This window comes from Carassius gibelio, chromosome A4 (genome assembly GCF_023724105.1).
Source record: "Carassius gibelio isolate Cgi1373 ecotype wild population from Czech Republic chromosome A4, carGib1.2-hapl.c, whole genome shotgun sequence".
Taxonomy (NCBI): domain Eukaryota; kingdom Metazoa; phylum Chordata; class Actinopteri; order Cypriniformes; family Cyprinidae; genus Carassius; species Carassius gibelio.
The window spans coordinates 7,577,449-7,583,965 of NC_068374.1; the positions used below are offsets into that span (position 1 = coordinate 7,577,449).

Genomic DNA, 6,517 nt, shown 5'->3' on the forward strand with positions numbered 1-6,517 from the left:
TCTACAGCATTTATAAGTCTTAGTTCATGTTAATTTCAACATTTACTAATGCATTATTTAAATCAAAAATTGTGCTTGTTAACATTAGTTAATGCACTGTGAATTACCATGAACTAACAATGAATAACTGTATTTTCATTAACTAACATTAACGAAGATGAATAAATACAGTAATAAATGTATTATTCATTGTTTGTTCATGTTAATTAATACATTAACTAACGTTAACTAATGGAACCTTATTCTAAAGTGTTACCTATAACTGCTCTAAAAAGACCGGTTGCTTTGTGCTCAGCTTCTTTTGTGGCACTCGCTCCTTCCTCACTGGTCAATGTCGGGCTGCTTCCCAGGAAGTGCAGATTTATATCAGAAAATGATCGCTCTGCTTCCTGTCGTGACTCCTCAACTAAATGCCAGTATATTTTCCTCCATTCTGTTTTAGTGAGCCGCTTGTTCTGCTGTTTGTACTGTTTCACTTTGTCATCCAGTTTCTGCTTCTGAATCTTCTGAATGCATTTCTCTGTTTCATCAAACATGTCACTAGTAAAGTGCGTCCCTCCATTTTCTTTCATCATGGCCTCTATTTTCCTGATCAGATCTTTGAACTGTGGGAAACCAGCAGAAGAATCGGTTTCCACAGCTCTGCACAAGTTCTTTAAGAGCTGGATCACCTCTCTGTAGATACTGCTCAATGGTTTCATTTTTCTTCTCTAACTGATCTTTATAAGTGAAGAGGATCATGGTGTATTTTAGTATCTGTTCTCCAAACACTTCTTTGAGATGTTGTACTGTATTTTTCTCCTCCTCAGTGAATCGACCCACTCTAATGATGATAATAAAACCATGAGGTCCAGGAGAGGCGAATGTTACACACTTCACTATTTCTCTTTGAACCTGCGGTTCACTGAGCTCAGTATCATAGAGTCCAGGAGTGTCAATCACTGATATTTCTTTACCCATCCTCACGGTAGTTTCTGACTGACACTGTTTGGTCTGCGAGGTTGAAGCTGCTGAAGAATCAAACACATTTCTGCCGATGATAGTGTTTTCCAGTGGCACTTTTCCCACATCCAGTTTTTCCCAGAAGAACCAGCCTGATCTGGTCTTTCCTCTCAGTCTCAGTAATCTGTTGAATCTCATCTGGACTTTTTGCTGGAGACTCTCCTGAAACTACAGATCAAATCAAATCAAATCAGTAATAAAACACACTCCAGGGATTCGTCCCATATGAGCAGTGACACAAACTAGTGATGGAACAACATACAAAACTACAACATTTTGCTGCAAGTTTAACCGCAACATATAATCATTGCAGTTAATAGTGTTCACAGTCTAATTTACATGTAAATGAACTAACTGCATGATTTTTTACTGCACCAATAATAACCTACTCCTAAATATAATGTAGAAACATTTTCTGTAAAGCTGCTTTGCAATGATTTGTAATGTGAAAAGCGCTATACAAATAAACTTGAATTTAATTTAATGTACACAAATCACCATACGTCTGTATTACTGAAATCATAAACAATGTTAATATTTATACATAACGTACAATTGACACGTGGACCTCTTTTGCTGCCACTCCTTTTCATCTGTTGCATGGTATATTTCCCTCGGTTCTTCAGCATCATTTCTTCAATTTTCTGTACTTATTGTTCGACTTGACCTTCTACATGCTTCTTGTTATTGAAACAGTGAAACTTTCCTCCACATTCATTCACCAGTTGCAGGAGATCCTCATGATCTTTGCTTTGTAGATATTCCTCAATGGTCTGTGGTTCATCCAGATCCTCCAGTTCATCTCCACGAGTGAAAACGACCATCATGTATTTCTGTACTTCAGGACCAAGTAGATCTTTAATATACTCCAGGATCTCTTCCTCACTTTGCACAGGTTGCTCTAGAGGAACGGTGAGCAGAACTGCACTGAGACCTGCTGAACATGCTCTTTCAGTTCCTCCTTCTTCTCATCAGACAGTTCTGGATCCAGAAGATCTGGAGAATTAATCACATGCACTTGCTTCTCTCCAATCTGTGTTTTACCCTCACACATTTGAGTTTCATGCTTCTTAACTTTAAACCTCTTTTCTCCCAGTATGGTGTTCCCAGATGAGCTTTGGCCAGATCCATATCTGCCAATCAGAAGAATCCGGATCTCTGGATCATCTGGACTGTAGCAGATCTCTGACATCTCTGAATTAAATGTATGGAATAAGATCAGAATCAGGTCAAGCTATTGTTCTTTTAACCACAGGCCAACAGTAAGAAAAGAACAAAACACTCATTCTAAATATATATATATATATATATATATATATATATGTATGATTTGTTCTCGAACCGGATATCACAAACTGCTTTGTTTTGAACTCTCTCTCACAACAGACACGGAAGAGAAGACAAAGCTGAATAAAGTCGAAGTTTTTGCTATTTTTGGACCAAAATGTATTTTCGATGCTTCAACAAATTCTAACTGACCCTCTGATGTCACATGGACTACTGTGATGATGTTTCGTACCTTTCTGGACATGGACAGTAGACCGTACACACAGCTTCAATGGAGGGACAGAGCTCTCGGACTAAATCTAAAATATCTTAAACTGTGTTCTGAAGATGAACGGAGGTCTCACTGGTTTGGAACAACATGAGGGTGAGTTATTAATGACATAATTTTAATATTTTGCTGAACTAACCCTTTAAGTAGTTTAAGTCTTTGGTTCTTTTAATTGTGATGACTTTGGTTCACATTTAACAAAAACCCACCAATTCACGATCTCAACAAATCAGAATACTTCATAAGACCATTAAAACACATTTCTATTGAATTGTTGGCCTTCTGGAAAGTATGTTCCTGAGTCATGAACATGATTTCTAGAACTGCTCGGAGTCAGTTCATGAGAACTTGACCGTCATATCATATTCATACAGAACTACAAAGGTATTCACAACAAGCCATATTAGTATTACATATTTACGTTTGGGTTTTTTCAGCTGACCTAAACTGAGATAAAAGTAATACGTTGGACCAACTTTAACAAATACTTGATTTGTTACAGCCAAATTTATAAGTTATATTCATAATAACATATATTCATTCAATATATAGACTAAACATAACATTTATATTTTTTTATATATATACACACATGCGTGTGCAGTAGCATAACTTAGTAATGACAGGCGCCAGTGCAGGCTATTACAATGGTTTCACGGTTATGAAGCACATACAAACACGCGCTCGTGTCTAAGGGAACCCACATAAGCAAATTTTGTGCCTAACCTACTTAATTTAGACCAACTAAAATCATTATTTTATCTGTTTCTTATATTAAGTTGAACAGTTCTCTTTTTGAGCGTCTCTCTCCAAAACGCACACACGCAGAAAGCAAAGCAAGCACATTCTTCAAGGCAAGAGACCCCACCCCTTTTTGTGACATCATGTGGCCGGCACGGTTAGATGTACCTAAAAGAAGGAAACACCTGTCTGATCTGTCACTGGAATGTGTTTTGGTGAGTGCTCATTGCAGCTGTTATCAGTTCTCTCTTGGAGCTTGTGCATATCATGCAGTCTTCACACAGACGATCGAGTGCTTCGTTCTGGTAAAAGCACAAAACAAAATGCACACAAACGTGTCCTTGCTCTTGATATACAATCAGTGATGAACTTTGGTATTAATGAGGCGGGGAAGAAAACGATTGAAGGGTGGATTGGAACCCAGAACTTCAGAAATGCTTGACAAAATTTTACCACTAGACCATTAAATCACACAAGTAATTAATGCAAATGTATTGGGTCAAAGACGTTAAGATGTCCACATCAAAAGAAATGTATAAAAGTGATTTTGTGTCCATAGAAAGCACATTAAATGTAAGTAAAATGTCTACTTTTAAGGTTTCAAATAAGTTTTTGGAGAATAAAATGTCAAAATTTGGTTGAAATAATGTTACATTGTCATTCAGTGTAACACAATATTTATGCAAAAATTCAAACAACATGCTTATTCTGATGTGTACATATTAATATATATAAAAGAATAATGGAGCATACTAAATTTTATTGTGTTTTAAATTAGTGAAAAAATTCTTACTGACAAATAGGCAAAACCTAGGAGGCAAATGTTAAAAATGTAAAATTACAACTCATTAATATTTGGAATGAAAGTAATTAATCTTTTAATATGTCATATATAGATTTTTGTTGTACATATACCTGATAAGCTTGTTACAATGAATTACATTTTACTGGGTGTCTTCTGTAAATCAGGGCAAAATGCTCAGAAAAACAAAAACAAAATTGCAATTAAATAAAACAGAAAACTTTTTGCATTTTTTGGAGGGTGGGGGACTACAACAGATTAAAGCAGTATTACACTTTTTTATGCTTAAACACTTTTTCGACTTTGACCCATATATTTATTCACTGCTGTGAAGACTCCTGGCATTAATTATACTGTATTATTTAAGGTCCTGTTCTTCGTGATCCCATGTTTTAAACTTTAGTTGGTGTGTAATGTTGTTGTTAGAGTATTTGACCAGTTTGGACAACATCCCTCTAGTTCCTGCAGTAATGACGTCACTAAAACAGTTTTTCACTAACCTCCGCTCACATGAATTCACAAAAAGGGGCGTGGTCTTGTTGCGCTCCGACGGAGAAGAGAAAGAGCTGCATTTGTGTTTGTCACCATGTCATTGAAACGCTGTTATTTTCATCTCTGAGTCCAATCATCTTTGTTTGGGCTTCCCAGGGATGCTGTACTGGTAGAGACTGGGAGATTAATGGTTGTATTTTATTATTTAAGTTTAACAGTTTCTGTAACTTATTACACAAAGGGCAACGCTGTTTAGCTTTGTTAACTAGATGTTAGGGCTGTGCAAAAAAACAAATGCGATTTTCGTGGTCATCTCGTCAGTAAAAACACTCCTGTGATTAGAAGTACATCTCCAGCACATGCTCCTGCCCACTTGCTTCTCAAAACTAGTCCAATCGCGTTACCAGGAGGGCACAGCCTGCTCTAAGCTGGTGTCGAATCACAACACAGGAACCGCTGGCACAATCAGAACTCGTTACGTATTTCTGAAGGAGGGACTTTATAGAACAAGGAAGTCATCAGCCCGTTTTTATGACAGTGAAAACAGCGGTATTACAGATAGGTGAATTATGTGAAAAACACTGTTTTTTTGTTTTTTTACACGAAAAACATGATCAGATGTTAATTCAAATGTGGCCTGCACCACATGCTGAATAAAAAAAAAAAAACTTTATCAGTTTGTAAAATGATTTTGTTTACATCAATTAAAAAAAAAAATGCTACTAATGAAATATAAGCTTATCCTAATGTTTTTGTGATTTTTTTCTTCTTCATATATTATTTTCAGACATGAGCACTGGCATAAGCATTTAACGAACACAGACAAGCGCGCACTTTGGCAGAATTAAATTCAAATAGCAATCAACAGCCATTAGGTAAATTGCCTTTTAAGGTAAAATTGCGCATCAGAATGGACAAATTTGTTTTTAAGGGAGGACAAAAAAAAAAAATTCAGAAAATGCCAGCGAATGAACGTACAAACTGTGAATAGTTGCAGTATCAGTATTGAAGGAGAAGTGCCGGATTTTCGTTTATTTATTTTATTTTTTTGCCCCGCAACTCACTCACAAGTTCAGATAAATGGAAATACCATGCACTATGTTACAATCCTTAATTGAAGAAATGTGGCAAAATATCTCAAGAGAGAACCTCATATTATTAAATTCAAAAGTGCTTTCCATATTTGGATCAAAATAGGCTACATTTGTGAACGCACATTTTCTGAAATGTTGCGCGTCAGGTCATGCAAGCCTGCATCTTAAACCCTCTGTTAAACTTTCTGCGTCCGCGAGTCCTCTATGGACCATTAGGTATGCGTGATGTAAAAATCGTCATTGGAGAGTGTGTGCAGAGGCTCTGAGCAGACGACCGCGCGGACTGGTGCGCCTGGTCAGTAGGCTTCAAAAACACAATTGCACATGTGCAGGCAGAGTGAAGAAGCTCATTGCTACTCGAACCTGTGCAATCAGTCAATAAAAGAATATAAAGACAGCGATGTGCAATAATTCTGGGCAACTGCAGAGCGGACCATCAGCCTGCGCATTCAGAAGTATAAATTGAAGAAGTCTGCGTCCGCGCTGGCCGTTTACGTGTCCGGATTGCTCATGCGGAAAGTATAACACAGGCGTTACCACCGCAACTTCTTTGTGTTACTCCTTTCAAGCTGAATCTCACAAAATTGGTCAGCTCCCGACAGCATCAGGTGTTTTATTTATGGGGAGTAGAATTGTTTATTTCAATGAATGTAATAGATTATATATCATAATAGTTAGGCTATAATATTATAAATCAGGTTGGTTTGTATTGCTGACATAATATGTAAATTATATGCCACTTAGACCATAGTGCGGCCCGCTGGAAAAAAGGTTGAGAACCACTGATATAAAGGTTGCTGTCCCATTTTATACAGGAATTGTTCATTTAAA

At 36.9% G+C, this 6,517-nt stretch overlaps 1 pseudogene; it reads right to left on the reverse strand.

The window, feature by feature from the left end:
• Positions 1 to 239: 239 nt before the first annotated feature.
• On the reverse strand, positions 240 to 2,194 carry LOC127981520 (GTPase IMAP family member 8-like; annotated as a pseudogene).
• Between the last annotated feature and the right edge of the window lie 4,323 nt (positions 2,195 to 6,517).